Raw genomic sequence first — 16,286 nt, forward strand, 5'->3', positions numbered from 1 at the left:
CAAAAAAAAAAAGACCAGGCGCTTCCAAAAACCGGGACAAGCTTCTCCGCTCAACCTGTCTTAGATGGTCGGCCTATTGCGATAGGTTTCAGGCGCCACATACCATTAACACTGTAAGTGACGCTTAAGGCGCCGAATTGGATTCGTGAGCGTGAATTTACTAAAGCCTGCGGCCAAATTTTTTATGGAGACGAGCACCGGAACAGAAACCCTCGGTTCCCTCGACGGTCATGATGACCATCAGTAGCAACTGCCGGTGGTTGCACGATGGTCGAGAGGCCTTGGTCGGACATATATCCCACTGGGCGCCCCTGTCTCTGGGCCATGCAGAAGCTTTTTTCTGTTTCATTTGAATAAAATTATGCCATCCCGTTGTGCGATGTTCAGCTATGGACTGCAATGTAAAAGGACGCAACTACAATAGAACGTCAGATTTTTTTTACATGACAAGTCGAATGTTTTCATGGCAATTATATTTGTTTCGAGGATGGTAAATTTCTTTAGCAAGCATGGCAAATTCTTGCATGTGTAGTTTTTGGCCAAGATTTTTCATGTTTACTAAAGATAATTGCCATCATCACGATAACTATAATTGTCATGAAAAAGTTAAATTTTCATGGTTAAAAATTTGATGTCAGATTTTAACATTACCGACGTAAAATTGCCCGCACGCACTCTGACATGGAAAAAAATTAATCAAACCACCTCGCGAGTGCTGAGCCACATGATTCCTGGCAAACAAAAAAGCACTAGCCCGCGGGTTTAGTTATTTCATGAACTTTTAATATATATAGACACACACATCTGGGCTATTCTGTTTCGCGTAACAGAATATTCTCTACTTGAACGGATGGTTTCAAGCGATTGTACTGATGATTTTCATCTCATTGAACTCATCGTGTTTTCGTTGGAATGGGGCGTGTAATATATCATTGGAAAGCTCATGACATCTACATTACAAATATATAAGAATTTTTTGCAAAATCATCATCGTTTAAGAGCAGTTTTGGAAAAATCTTTTTTTCAAAACCGAAAACGCGAATCGTATTTTGGACTTAATTTTCAAACGGTTTGTCGGAATTGAGCAAATAAGATGGCATTGGAAAGCTAGTGAAAATCCGCTTCTTTCATATATTTATTGTTTTTTAAATTTTTATATAATTTAAAAGTAATTTTGAAAACGGTGAAATTCTGGGCGAAACGTATTTTTGTGATTTTTTGCAAACGGTTTGTCGGATTGACGCAAATCATATGACGTTGAAAAGCTATGGAAAATGCGCAACTTTTTCGTATTGACAGTTTTTTCTAATTCTTTACGATTTTAATACGAATTTGAATATGGTCAAATTTGATTTTGAACGCGGTTTTTTTTAAGTTTGTCGAAATGGGGCAAAAAATATACGGTTGGAAATCTATTAAAAATGCTAAACTTAGTCATGTCGAACGTAATCAGTAATCGTTGAAGAGTAATTTTGAATACGGTGAAATCCATCATGCTGTTTTTCTGTCAGAAAAAACAAAGTACTTGTACTGATGTATTTCTCACAGAAAAATTTTGAATGGTTCCTAAAAATGAGTACTTGAGCTGATGTCCGTATGGGTTTGTATTTAGCGTGTTTTCACAGAATAGAGTCTACTCTCTGTTTTTTCAGTATGGTTTTTCTCGTAACAAAATTCACGCATTAAAAAGTTTGTACTGGTAAAGGTAAAGGGAAACAAAACACCACCGCCACGATGGTATAAAGAGTAACTTTTTTCGCCAATAAATGTGTTGTGTTTTTCTTTGAAAATATATTCCTCGGGTCCATGGACGAACTTTCTCAAATTCCACAGGCAGACCAACTGTGTTTTATTTTTTAAACTTATATGCCAGTACTAATTGAACATTCTCATACAATTTTTTCTCCATTATGGACATCAACCAAAATAGGCAGGAGAGAGCACTATCGAACTGATCGTTTTGTTTTCATTCGTACTGAACTATCATGTACACTTTCTTTTGAGAAGTAGCAATCATATCATCATACACAGAATTTTTTTTTTTTTGAAACTGGATCATACACAGAAAATTTGAACTTGCAGTTGCTGCTATGTGTACGGATTCCATGTTTTGTTCGTCCTCATTGCCTGCGTTGTGTACTTCATCCTCAACCTGCAGGTGTCCTTCCTGCTAGTGATCAGCATCGTCATCCTGGGCTTGCGCATTGGAGGCATTATTCCTGGCCGCTGCTGGCATCATTGCTGATGCTTACCTTCCTGTGATTAACTTTCAATTCTGTCAAACAAGGATGAAAAGACAAGACAAAATCAAGGACACTACATCAACACAAATGAAAGAACATTGTTCTTGCACTTTGTCAAACAAGGCTGAATACTTATTTATTTTCTCCCAACACTCACTCTAGCTAATGTACGTTTGGGAGATACGTACAGGAAAGAAAACATGTACCTCCCTCTTGGACACATGAATGATTCATCAACATCTTCTTTGTTTCTCCATGAAAGCTCTCTCTTTTTCTCACATATCTGTACCATTTTCCTCAAATGGTTGATCATCCATGGCCTGCCTTTTGCATAAGATAATCAATTCGTCACTGAAATATCTATCAGTTTTGTTGTAGGCAAACCAAAAATAAGAACTTAACTTAACTAAACTAAAAATAAATATTGAACGAAAATTGGAAATCGAGCTGAACTAAAACTAGGAACTGGACTGAACTTTTCTAATATTAGTACATGTAGCTCTCGATATAAGTAGTGTACTGCCAAGCAATACAAATGAGAAAAAGAAATAAACCCTGGCATTCATTACATTGACATTTAATACATCGCGCATACATGTTAAATAATGGAAACATTTCATTTTTTTACAGCAAGCAGACACCTTTTGGCATTTTCAACTACAGTTATAAAATATACCAAACCCATTTTCCAAGCATAGAACTGCAGAAATATAGCAAAGTTGAACTATTGTATTCTACAGAGAACTGCACAGAATTAATAATCTGAAATGCTTTTTTTCTCACCAAACTGGTCACACCTTCACTGGAGTTTGCCTGGAGGTGCAGGAGCATGGACATGCACGGTTTCGCATGTTGAACTTCTAGCAATCTCACGCCTCTGCAAGCCATAGAGCAGCTGAGAGGAGGGACCACCGGCCACTATGTGTTGTGACGTTGGGCTGCCAGAGCTGTGCATGGAGAGGCTCAACGGTGAGTGCACAGGAGCGGTGGAAGAACAGTTACGGCCTCTGGCGGTGCCTAGAGCTAGCACGAGGTGCCTTGGCTTCTTCGACCGATGCTCAGTTGGCGTATGCCAACAGTAGAACTTCCTGGCCTTTGAAACTCGTACTGAAGGCATGTACCAAAGAACATCATGCATCAGTATTCAGAAGACATACAAGTGCTACACACTGCCGTGAGGTACCCAAAATCAGCTTTTTTGGCTCTCAACCTCCTGCATATATATTTGAACTGATGTTTTTTCTGCCATTGAACATTATTGCCTCTCGAGTATGAACTATGGAAACTTTATTTTGGCCGAACTGTTAGAAATTTTCTATGAAGTGAAAACTAGCATACAATATAAAACTGAATTAATTTTTTAACACGCACACTGCACTGTTTCAGCTTTTCTTTATGAACTGATGATAAAATACATACAGGGCTGCTACACCAGTAGCAAATTCATGAATACATGACATTTTTTTGGGAGAGCAATCTAACAAGTGTTATAGCAAACCACGGAACAAGTACATGTTTTGAACTGCTCAAGAACGCGCATCAAGCAAAAAATACAAACCACTTCTGATTCACTAAAATGTGAGCTAATTTTCAATAGAGATTCACTAAAACAACTTCTGATTTTTTAAACATCTAGCTTCTCATTATTTTCAATTTGAACTTGCTTGTTTTTTTTAGCAACGCGAAATGAAGCAGTAAGCAAGAGATGGGACGGGGGTGAGTACCTGCCAGTGCCGGTGGAGTAGCGCCGTGGTCTTGCCAGCGAACATGGGGCCAACGATGACGTGAAACACACGAAAATTTCTCAAGTAATGTAATCTGTAGCAAATTTCCACGTTGAACTTTCCTAGTTCAGATCATTGAACTCTCCCAGCCGGCGATGCTTCTCTCAGGAACGGAACCCAGTGGACCCTGCACACGGAAAGCCCATCGCAGCAACGTTAGTACTTCCCAAGTTGCTGCATCTGTACTCACTATGGCGATGTGTTTGTACTGCCCAAAAACATACGCGAGAGCACAAAGTAAACAATTTAAAAAAATTGTGCTCACAGGAATAGTGACAAACACCTAAAGAACATGTTCTTTTCACATCTTCCCAACTACTCAATTAGCAGAACAACACATCTATGCATTTAAATAGCAGGAGCAAAGAAAGAGATAGATTGCTGTGAGAGAGTGCCGTTGATGCACGCAGAGGACTACCATCAGCGCTCAACTTGGACGGCAGCCAGCAACCGTGGTAGACGGGCTGGTGGTGGCGCCTTATTGGCATATGCAATGCGAATCACAAGTTCGAAAAAACTAACTGTGAAGTTTGCATCACTGAGCATCTTTTGTGCGTTTAGCCTTAGAAGTTGGTCTTGCGCAGCATAGACTGCAGCAAGAACACAAATTCAGGAAAACGCCAAAAACACTCTGAACATTCAGGGGTTCTGTTTTTTTGTTCTACATACTATAATGAAAGTTCAGTCACAACTTGTCTGCTACTTGATCGCAGCAAAGAACCTGATCGTGCATCATCGATCGAAGTACTTGAATAGATGGAAAGAGTAGGCAATTTTTTATCGTGCACTATAAAATATACTTTTGTATATGCGTAGCTAACCTGACGTTGACCTGTCACGGGGTGGATTCCGGCCTAACCCCATGCTGCCAAGTCAAAAGTTGACACAAGATTAGTTTCAGTGCAACTAAATGGCATGATTCATCAGTTCATCAGTTCAATCAAAAGGTCACAGGTTCATGGCCAATTTTCAACGGTTCAGTTCAAAATTCAACAATTAATTTTTTCAACTATTCAAACCGAGGAATGAAAGCTGACCCATCATACTTCATGTAATTTTCTATAGAAAATGATTCACGACCAAATTCGCAACAGTTCAGCAGTTCGTGGCCAAATTTGCAAGCACACATACTTCCTGTAGAAAACGGATACACCATCTTTAAGCTGCAACGCTATCTTTCTTTTTAGAGTACATCCGCTAGGGGCCAGCAGCAGCAGCTCCTCACACAGAGTGTGAGAGAAAGATGAGCGAACACACCTATGGCCGAGCACAGATAGTGACGTCGTCCTGGTCATCACGGACAAGTAGAACTGCCCCGTCGTCTTCAGCGGCACCGCCGACTCTTCGCAAGCCATGTGTGGGGAGGCGGGGCTGGCGCGCTGAACGGAGGCGGCGCTGCAGGGAGGCGGCGATGGCTTTTTCCTGATGTACTATGCTTTGTATTTTGATGCTCACACTAGCTAGGTCTGTAGAAGTTGTTCCATGAGTTGTTATGCAAGTGGAAACACAGAATCTTTTAGAGCTCAATTTCTTGTGGAGAAAGTGGAAGAAGGATTAACTAATATTTGGTCTTGGCACAGTAAATATATTTGAACCTAGACAATTTAACTAGTTGAACTGAGACAGTCAAACTGATTAGCACATCTAGGTATAATGAGATTATTTAACTAGTTGAATTGAAACAGATTAGCACCACTAATCCACCATGTGATTTTGGGCTTACAGAATTACCGAATGTTTTGTGTTCTTCTATGAACCTTTTTGTTATCTTTTTTCTGAACTCCAAACCACAATTACAATTACAATACACACATGTACTACACAACAGTGTGTATTTGTACTATTCATAACAACGAATTAACCAAAAAATAACTAATTTATGAAGGAAACAGTTTTTGAACTTGGTTTGAGCTTCATCTCTTCATTTTTTTTGAACTCGTGCAGCAGGTATACCTGAACTTGTGTGACATTTTATTCAGTTGAAAGAAGCTAATTTTTGAACTCCTGCGGCTAACATACCTGGACTCACGGATGGGGGTGGAGGCAACTGCTCTAGCAAGGGCTGCGGGTTGGCCAACTTCTCTACTGATCATGTTCGTGTGTTTCTTGTTACTATGCACACCATGTTGTTGTTCAACAACAAAACAGAGCTTGATTTATATCAGCAAAGCAAAAGTTGGCCGAAAATTTTGTTCCTTGCCTCTATACAAATTTATAAGTTATAACATGAGATTTCTATCAGACGCGGAGCTTTTAGTTAAACTGATGATGAAATAGGAAGCCTGTTGAACTGAAAAACACAGAAAATGTGAACTGAAAATCATGGAAAATGTGAACACCTTCAATCAATAAACTCTACTGGATCGCTTAGCTCTTTCTTTGCTGCCTCCGCCTACAATTGAAAATTATTTCCATGTTAGAGCTGAGGACCGAGATAAAATTTTGGTGAAAGCCTGGCACAAAGCACTTGACACGGGCAAGCACATACCTCGGCCCTGTCCTCATGTACGATCTACACTTTGGGATGGTTTTGAGAACGGCCATGAGTGGTGGGTTGAACGGCCTGTGGTGGTGGCTGTGGACGGCTAGCGTCGTCGTGTGGGTCTGGTAGGCCTCAGAGGCAAGCTGTCAAAGGAGGTCGTCGAGAGCAAGTTGTGCCAGCAGGGAGCCATAGTTGTTCCGGAGATCAGGAGCTGTCAAAGGAGGCAGACTCCTGAGTTGCGGTGTCGAACGACTTGGCGCTGTCTCATTGAACGGCCCGGGATGGCGACAGTGAATGGCCAGGGCGTTGCAGCGACGAAGCCTCACCAGCGGAAGGAGGTAGCGTGGTGGAGGGATTGGAGTGAGCTCGGCCACGAGCGCAGCCGCCATGGGATGAACTGGAGGAAGTGCTGAACAACAATGGAGGTGAGGAGGTGCTTGGCTGGCGGCGGAGCAAGGAGAGATAGCGGCGGCGCGTGAGGACGTCGTTCGGGTGGCCGTGGTGGCGACAGATGGTTTTGGGCGGTGCGATCTAGGGTAAGGCAACGGCGACGACTCGATCTGTGATTGGAGTGCGGGGCGGTGGCCGGATCCGAGGGAGAAGGTGGGGGCTGCGGCCGGAGCCGAGGGAGAAGGTGGGGGCTGCGGCCGGAGGCGAGGGAGAAGGTGGGGGCGGCGGCCGGAGCCGAGGGAGAACGTGTGGGGCAGCGGCCGGAGCCGAGGGAGAAGGTGGGGACAGGGCTGCGCACTGGAGGAGAGGGGAGGCCGCGACGGCGTGCTGGGGGAGGCACCGGCGGCGCGCTGGGGTAGGGAGAGGCCGCGACGGCGCGCTGGTGAAAGGGGCGGTCGCGGCGGCGCACTGGGGGAGCGGATCAGGTCGGGGGACGGGGGTTCTGGGTCTTTTTCCTTTTGTCGTTTCGGGCAGGGTAGTTTAGGTGGCCTTTCTTAGCTCGTAGTTCCTCGAGCCACATAGGATGGATTTGCTATCCACACTAGCTCGGATGGTGGTTATGAGAACCCTTCATTTGCTTTGAGATCCGAACTTTTGAGTGGATAAGGTTTTGATTTTATGATTTGTTGAATTTCGCCACGGCAGTAGGGGAAAGCTGGGACGAACCTTTTGGTAGTCAGTGGCCGAAAAGGGAAGCCTGCTACCTGCAGGGGCGGATCTGGAGCTAATCTTACCCTGAAGCACCACTTAACTATGGCATAAATTTTTCAAGCGAGGATGCAATGAATAAAGAAATGTTTCAGATCTTGTAACACGAATTACAGAACATAATACAAGTCGGTTTTAAAAAACAAAATGTAAGAGGTAAACGGCTTAATAAAACAGTAAAACAAATGACAATTTACTTCAAAAGGATGTCTTGCATTCTCAGATTCCAAAACACCTCATCACACACCAAGACTCAATAACCTACAGTATAAAAACTAGTATTGAATTTTCAAGTAGAAGTGTGGAACATAATAAAATGCACAAATGAAAGTACGTTAATTTGCTTTTTTTATGAATTACCTTCAGTAAACTCTTTTCCTTCTAGCCATGAAATACTCAACCACTTGATCATTGGTGACCTTTTTCATCTCTTCTTTCTCCACATAACAAATAACATCATCACTCAAGCTGTCATCATTGAGGCGACTGCGAAGTCAGTTTTGACCAATTTCATTGCTGAAAAGCACCTCTCAACTGTAGCTGTAGCAATAGGCAACACAATTACTAGTTTCAACAACCGAGAAAACAAAGGATACATAATATGTCTCCTTGTTTGCACCATTTTTTTTGAAAGCTCGGTGATTGTTGCTATGTTGGAAAAGCTAGCATCTGTGCGCACATCAGCAATATAGAGACATAGATCCTTATCAAGATCCCTCAAATCCCCGGAATCAAAATCCTGAGGGTATAGTTTAGCCAAACTCATGAGATTATCGAAATTGAAATCACGAAATGAGTCTCTTGGACTCAAAGCGTAGTCGGCTAGTCGCGTCTCGCGTTGGAGGAGTTCGGCGTCCGGCGTCGTGCCGTTGATCGGCGGCCTTCTGGTTGCCGGCGCCCGGCTGGCCGCTGCTGCACGAACGCCAGCCGCCCAGCCGCCAGGAACAGATCACGGGAGATGAGAAGACTATAGGATTGGGATCTGGGGTCGCTGTTTTTTTTCTCGAGTAGAAAACTGAAAAGTCACGATCACGTACTAGAAGACCGAACGCCCAGCCGCAGCCGTACCTGAATCCGTGAGTTGGGCTGCGAGAGCGTACGCGCGTGCCTCGGAGCTGGTGCGGCCTGGTTCATTGGTTTCATGGGCCACCCTGATGCACACTCGATGGGCCACCCTGTTGCCTCGGGCCATATACCTTATAATTAGCACTAAATTTTCTTTTGGACCCTGTAGCCTGTGCTACAGGGTTGGCCCATTGGGCTCCGCCCCTGGCTACCTGGCTTTTGCAGGGGTAGTCAGGGCAAGTGACCTCGTTCCTTTTTGCATGAGCAGGGTGCGGCAGTAGCTCATTTCGGCAAGCATTTGGAACCGGCTCATTTCGGATATTTGTGAAAAGTTCCACGGCGCCGTGTACTTGTATATTGTTTTAAAACTGCCATTTTTGTCTAGCAAGGTGTGTGCTGCCTGGCCGTTTGCGAGGAGTAGCTTTTGCTCTGTCGCGCTTGAAAGTGGTGGTAAGACTTGGCTTTTTTAGTGTATGTGAGTTGAATACGGGTCTGTTGATGCCAAAAAGAGTTGAACACGGGTCTGGCCTTCATTTAGTAATGGCCTGCCGATGTGCAAGGAACAGACGCTGCCATGCATGCGCGATCTGCAAGGCAACAGACGTGCCATGCATGCCCAAATATGTCAGCAAAGTGAAACACGCAAAGCAGCCGTGTGGACTTCTAATTAACTGACGCCACCGTCCAGCTATTGGTTTTTGTATATATTCACGCGTCTTCCTGGTTGTTGCTCCGTGCGCTCTCTGTACCACCTTGTATCTAGTGTCAGTGAGATGGAAGGATTGGGAGATGGCCAAGGGAAAAACGGAAGCCGGTGCTTGGCCGTGAGCACAGCTGGGGGTGAGGACGTGTTTGCAGGCGCAATTGTTGCCGCCGTCGAGAATGCCGATGACCACTATCACCACTGTCCTCGAGCGATTCCAAACATCTCTCTGATCTGTGTCACCACTGTCTCCGGAACAACGTGGTCTGGAGGGTGGACAGGAGCAGTTCCACATGGTATGACGATGCCGGAAAATCGTTCGTGTGCTCATTTTTCCCAGTGCCTTGATCCACCTAATAACCTAGCCCCGCTGACTGCGAATGTGAAGGCAGTTTCCATGCTTACTCTGTTAGGCCTTGTACAATGAGAGGTGATTAGAAAAATAAACCAGGTTTTTTTTAAGCACCGGTGCTTATTTGTACAGGATAGACGCTTAACTAAGCGTCTCTCCTGTAGAAATAGGCACCGATGCTTCAGAAAAACTTGGTTTATTTTTCTAAGCACCTCTCTAAGCATCTCTCATTATACAAGGCCTTACAAGGAATACAAGGGCTTTTGGTGGCCGGGCTACAGGCAGGCCGTAATCTGGCCCGTCCGGATGGGCTTTGGGATTGTGGATCAGTCATGTCATTGCAGTAGCGTGGCAGGCCTAGTGGGTGAAATACAGTCCCTGATACACTTAGCCTCGCATAGGCGTATTGATGTTCGGCCCAGCAAATGTTCCTGTCCCCCGGCCCGCTCGATCACTCATTGGCATGGACCAGCATTTTGGTACAAGGTGACGTTTTCGAAGCAGCACATCTAAATGGGTCCGGTGACATATGTGGAACATGTAGATCCACGCGACCAGGTTGGCTCGCATTACCCTCTCTCCCACACAAGGCTCGCACCGGCGGCTGCTCTGTAATTTCACACAGGCGCGGCGCGGCGGCGATTCCCCACCGGCGATATGTCGACGGACGGACTTGAGCTCGACGGGTATGTTCCTATTGCTTCAATGGTCTCTCTTCCCCCGAGTTCCTTCTCCCGTTCTTTTGCAAAGTTCATCTACTGATGCTGCTAGATCTTGGTCGCAGGAGGGGGGAGCACACATCGGCGGATGGGGTTGTGATGTGTTTCCAGTGGAATCCCAAGATTCCATGAGTGCACCAGTTCTTGAGCTCGAGAAGGGCGATGAAGGACGTGGAGATGGACACAGTTATGAGGTCTGCTTTGAAGCTACCAGCGGCCGAACGAGGAGGTGCGTTTTTTCCTGGTCCCAATCATGCTTTATTCGCAGCTGTTGAGCTTAAACTGCTACTCCCAGTTTAGTTCAGTTTCTGATGTGTCGAGGCATAAACAGGATTTTGTTCTAAGGCATCTCCCTTTCTAGGGGAAGCATAGTAGAGTTATCATAGTTAGAATTGTGAGTTGCACAGACATCGGCTCCTCGTAACCTTTTTTTTATGATTAGCAAGCAGTGTAGTATGGATGTACAATCTGGGTTGTGTGGGACGCTCCTTTTTGATTATAGGATTACCGAGAATATGATGTTATGGTGCTAGATAAAATTCTCGTTTGTGGATTTAGCACGCTGCAAAAGGAAACAAAATTAACATGTGCATCGGTTTGGAGGTTTGATTTTGTAATTATAGCTGGTATCGGGTGTGGATCGTAACAACAAATTAAGGTTGACATTGAGGATGTGTTTATTCTATATGTAATCCTTTTGTTCAGTCTGTGGGCAAAGAAAAATAGAGCACTTAGGTGGTTCCCCGCTCCGGCGGCGGCTCAACTCCAATCTGCAGAACACCGGATCTGCCAAGGGCAAGGCCCTCGTCCACGGATCTAGAGGGGAAAAATCATTTTCTTCGTTGTTTCGGTCGGTGAGGCTGTATCACACGTCAATTACTTGCGCTTTTCTCCTAGCTATTGTTCATCAGTTTCAGATTTGAACTTTTTTGGTGATTTTTATTTTGTTCCATCTATTCCTTTGGTACGGGTGATCTAGCTGTATGGCTCGATCGAGATGCATATCACTTTTCTTGTTGACTCCGAAATAGACTGCTCTCCTTTATTTTCTTGTAATCCCCTTCCATCTATTCCTTCTGTACAAATGTGGTTTTCTTTTGTTTACTTGTAATCCCCTTTGTCCGGATTGGATAGGTCTCTCCTCATCTTGTTGTTGCGCAGATCCGAATTTGCCGTGATGTATTTTTAGACAATATAGAGAATTTTTTTATTCATACCCATGCTTATGTGCGAGACCGGCTTAATTTTTGTGATTTATTAGATTCCTCTAACTTGGATAATCGATGGTTAATCGTACTGGAACTTAATAGTAGATTTGATGTTCTGTTCTTGATGTGCTAATCCAAGGTTGATAATTATTTCATTCAAGTGGGGTAAAGTTTGAATTCCTACCACTGATTGCAAAGATCTTCTGTTCCATGGATTTCAGTTTGGTTTGTTGACCCCTTTCCACTACAGTCACAGAACTGAGCAATGTTGATGGTCAAGTGTGCCGTGGCGGCGAGGCCACATTCCTTGCCGGAAACGCTGGTTCGGGAGCTACAAGTGGCTGGACAAGAAGGTATTTCAGATTAAAATGTTATGATCCAAAAAAACCTTTAATTCAGAACATAGTATGTGCCGGCCTTGTTCTTGGTTAGATTTTGAATACAACCACATTTCACTCCCGAAATCAGTATCATACGAAATCAAAATCCGTGGCTTCTGTGCCCCTTGTGCAAGAAACATTCTATGTGTTAGATATTTGGAAATAATATGATGATGCATGGATGGGTTTTCTTTATTCACAAAATGAATTTTACATGTCGGAATGCATTGCCTGATTGGCTTGTTCCTTGTTCACTGCACAACTTACTTCGGAGCATCCTCTAATGAAGCGACTTTTTGTTCTGTTCTTGATCAGAATCATGCTGATATGGTCTGTATCCTGAACCCTGAAGTAGAAGGCGTTTAATCCGATGCATTTTCCTACTGTTGTGATCTTGTAATATTGCCTTCTGGCCAAATCAGCAAAATCCCTGTTTGAAGCTGCGCAAGCTCTGTTTCTTTGGCTGTTGTTCCCTCTCAGCAATCCATTCGACTCGGGTATATGTTTGTAATTATTGTAATGGATTTGTACCATTTGTGAACCATGTCAAATTGTTAAGGTGGGTGATGGGTATTACAACTATGTATGCATGGTTGCTAGTTCTGTGCGTAGAACTTGATCTGTGTATTAGTCAAAACCGACACATGTTGTGTGTTAGCTTAACAGGAAGAAACTGCAATTGTCAATGAGAGCAATATGTCGAGAAGGGAGACGGCCCAGTAGTCTAATGATTTCTGTAACGGAGTGTTTGAATCATCTTCGTCTGGCAAACTATTGTTAATTGCTTTTCCCAACCGTGACCATCCATTCTTGGTGTAGGCGTACAAATCAATGGTTTGACTAAGGTTTTGGATTGGTCTTGCGATTAAGAAATTGGTTCGTGTACTTGGAAGAAGTTTGAGTGGTGACCGCGCCTAGCGACAGCTGCTGTAGCTACGTGCTAGTGAACTTGACCACACTGAAAAGTGCAACGCCCTGTGCAATGCTGATCAAACTGTGGTGAGGTGACATGACAACACGGCTTAAAGTGCACCGGCCTGCGCAAAGCTGTTCACACCGGCCCTGGCGCTGTTTCACTTTACGTCCACACTGACGCGGTTTAAATCATTGTTTGGCCTCTAACCGACTTAATTAAGCTAAGTTATGCAGCCTGCCATGAATCAGTTGGTGTGCCAATGACGGCCCTGTAGCATTTCAGATTGTCAGTACACTTTTTTTTGTGTGGGTGCAGTACACATTTTCTTAGCAAATGAAACATCAACATAAACAATTAGGCATGAACGTGACGCTCCGGCGTGATTAATTGAGAATAATCTGTTTGTTCTATCGTATAAACCATTAGCAGTTTAGCACTAAACGTGACGCTAAGCTATTTCGTGCAGAACACATAGAACCCAAGTGCCAAGTTAGTCGTGATGCTTTTTAGAGCAAAAAACATTGTAGCACTTGCTAATCCCCACAGACAGTAGTATTAGCATGAAACAGAATAAAAGTAATCAGTGGACGGTGGCTATGGTGAACAAACTTGTGTCTTCCCTGGGCGAAAATGGTCCACGTCCATACTTGAGCAACCAATGGGCTCCGTTGGCCAAAAATCCTCCACGGCATGCATGCACAAGGGTGTGTACTGGTCTTGAGCCTGCGGTCGCTGTGCGTACATGTCAGATGAGCAGGAGCCTAGCTGCCTTTTGCATATGCGTGGGGGCAGACGAGTTTAATACGAGCCAAAAACAAATCAAATACATGACATATACAATGCCAGCACGCATCCATGTGCACATGCAGCGGCCGAGATTCCGGCCTGCCCGCAGCGCGGCAACCATTGGTATTTTTCGGGGGCGTTGTCCATATATGGAGTGCCTGTTAGCATGGTACTCGATAAGACTTTTTTTTTCTAAAAAAGAATAAGGGCATTTTTTGGGCTGTGCATTTTTGTTGCTTTTTCATGCCAAGTGAACTTCTGTTTCGCCGATGTTGCTGAAGGCACGATTGGTTGGTAGAATGTGGGATTTGGAAGAAGAGATTCACTTCCGTTTCAACTTTCAAGGACGGCACGGGCACTATAAGGTTTAACAAGTCTGTAATACTCCATCCGTTCTCAAATAATTGTCTTTCTAGCCATCTCAAATGGACTACAACATATGGATGTATGTAAACATGTTTTAGAGTGTAGATTCACTCATTTTACTCCGTACATAGTCATTTGTTGAAAATCTCTAGAAAGACAATTATTTAGAAACGGAGGGAGTACATTGCAGTGGTTCTCTCTAAGAACAGGCGCAGTTCCACAATCTTCCTCAAGCCTCAATCTCTCGATATTCAGCCGGGAAAAATACGTACGAATGATTGCTTCCCGCGGACGGAGCGTTGTTGGCTCTAGATGCTCGTGAGTGGGATCACGGACTGCCCTCGATATATGCTACAGCGAAAACGTTCAAAGGAGCGGCGACAAAAGGCGACAGGCAATCTCTGACTCTAGGATTACAGGAAGTAGGGCACGGCTGTTTGTTTCGGGGGATGAGCATTGACTTGTTGTTAGCGGAACGTTGTCAAACGCACATACTCATTCTCATTTTTTTTGTCTGCTTTGTGTATCCTCGGGCTCATTTCCGTCATAAGAGTATCTACGGCTGGACTTTGCAAACCCTACTCCTCAAATGTCCGCGGACGTGCCCGATAGGTCCACGGACACTGACCAAACACTTCCTAAATCAGCGCCACCACGCCCGCGTATCTCATACCCGGCTCCCTATATCCATACAAATTAATGCAAACGTAGTACGATCGACAGGAAACAAACATATAAACCGATAGCAAACGGGAATAAACACATAAACTCCACACAAAAATCACCAAACCGGCATAGATCCGACACATTCTAACTACATATTAGAACTAGAATATATAAAAGGAGAGGGCGAGCTTCACCACTTCCTCGTCGCCCTTTGCCCTTCCGGTCGGCAGCGCTGTTGTGGCCTCCGCAACAGGAGGTGGGTCGACGTCGGAGCCGTCGGAGTCGGACGCGTCGAAGGAGGAGGAGGAGATGATGATGTAGCCTTGCAAACGCCGGACGATGCGGTCTTGCTTGCGCTTGAGCTTGGCCACCCTCGTCGCCGCCTCCCACTCGGATTGCTCAATGCCTAGCCGGAGCTCCTTGGCATTGATCCTCCGGAGCCGCCGGGCATCCGTCTCCGCCATGGTAAGGGAGTGACGGTACACCCATTGCAGGAGACGCTCCTCCTCGTCGGGCACCGGCATCACGCGGCGGCGGCGGGCAGACTGCGCAGCCGCGTCGGGCCCCCTGTCTCCCTTGCCCTCTGCCTCTCGTGGAGGGTGGCGCGTGAATCCGACTCCAGAGTCCACATCCGCGGCGACGGCGGAGCGGGCACCAGAACCCACCCTTGCCCGCGCGGAGCAACAGTCGGAGGTGGAGGAGGTTGTCGGCGGGCGAAGCAGATTGGGCAGCCCGCGCAGATCCGCGCGCGTGGCGGGAAGGGCCGGCGTCGGTGTTGGCGCTGTGTCAACGGGCGATAGGAAGCATCGCACTGGACCCAGAGCTGCCGCCCGTATCGACCCGCGAGTGCTCGAGCGCGATACGGAGTGCCATCTCAAACTCATCATCGGAGCTGCCATCAGAGTGGCTGCTGGTGCTTGACATGCTCGCCGACACTAGGGATTGGACAGACTAGGGAACGGGGAGCGGAGCTGTCGTGGAATAGTCACGGCAGATGCCCTTGTGAAAGGACTTAGTCGTGGAGCCATCGCAACTAGGAAGCTTAAAGGGGTTAAAGCGGGACAAAGGATACGAGGGTTATACTGGTTCGGCCCCTTACGGTGAAGGTAAAAGCCTACTCCAGTTGAGGTGGAATTACTAGGGTTTCGATGACCAGGGAGCGAATCCGCTATGCCTGGCAACCGATTTTATGTTCTCTCTCTTAAGCCGCCGGCGGGTCATCCCCTTATATACACGGGCTGACGCCCCGCGGCCTACAGAGTCCCGGCCGGCTTATAAACAGTATCCGGCTCGGTAACTAGTTAATCTTGCCTTACAACACAAGTCACGCCATTACGGCGGTTTATCACTACAGGCCTTAAATCACCTACGCGCTTTAGGCCCTTTATTGAACCGCCATCTTCAAGCTTTGATATTGGCTTCATATGATGAATTACCATAACGTAACCCCGGCCCCTC

At 45.4% G+C, this 16,286-nt stretch overlaps 2 long non-coding RNA genes across 10 annotated transcripts; one reads left to right on the top strand and one right to left on the bottom strand.

Moving 5' to 3' along the window:
* Window positions 1-1,976: 1,976 nt before the first annotated feature.
* On the bottom strand, window positions 1,977-7,452 carry LOC123121458 (uncharacterized). Of its 9 annotated transcripts, XR_006459735.1 has the most exons (8): window positions 6,516-7,452; window positions 6,367-6,419; window positions 6,047-6,229; window positions 5,285-5,493; window positions 4,849-4,892; window positions 3,968-4,154; window positions 3,027-3,350; window positions 1,977-2,563 (listed from the first exon to the last, which is right to left on the bottom strand). It is a non-coding gene; the product is annotated as an uncharacterized lncRNA (long non-coding RNA). The 9 variants fall into 9 exon arrangements; XR_006459737.1 differs by lacking the exon at window positions 4,849-4,892 and having other exon boundaries at window positions 6,516-7,451; XR_006459734.1 differs by lacking the exon at window positions 6,047-6,229 and having other exon boundaries at window positions 6,516-7,448.
* A 2,843-nt stretch (window positions 7,453-10,295) lies between these two features.
* LOC123124770 (uncharacterized) lies at window positions 10,296-12,888 on the top strand. The gene is made up of 4 exons (XR_006461225.1): window positions 10,296-10,473; window positions 10,572-10,735; window positions 11,965-12,067; window positions 12,410-12,888. It is a non-coding gene; the product is annotated as an uncharacterized lncRNA (long non-coding RNA).
* Window positions 12,889-16,286: the final 3,398 nt, after the last annotated feature.

This window comes from Triticum aestivum, chromosome 5D, assembly GCF_018294505.1.
Source record: "Triticum aestivum cultivar Chinese Spring chromosome 5D, IWGSC CS RefSeq v2.1, whole genome shotgun sequence".
Lineage (NCBI taxonomy): Eukaryota > Viridiplantae > Streptophyta > Magnoliopsida > Poales > Poaceae > Triticum > Triticum aestivum.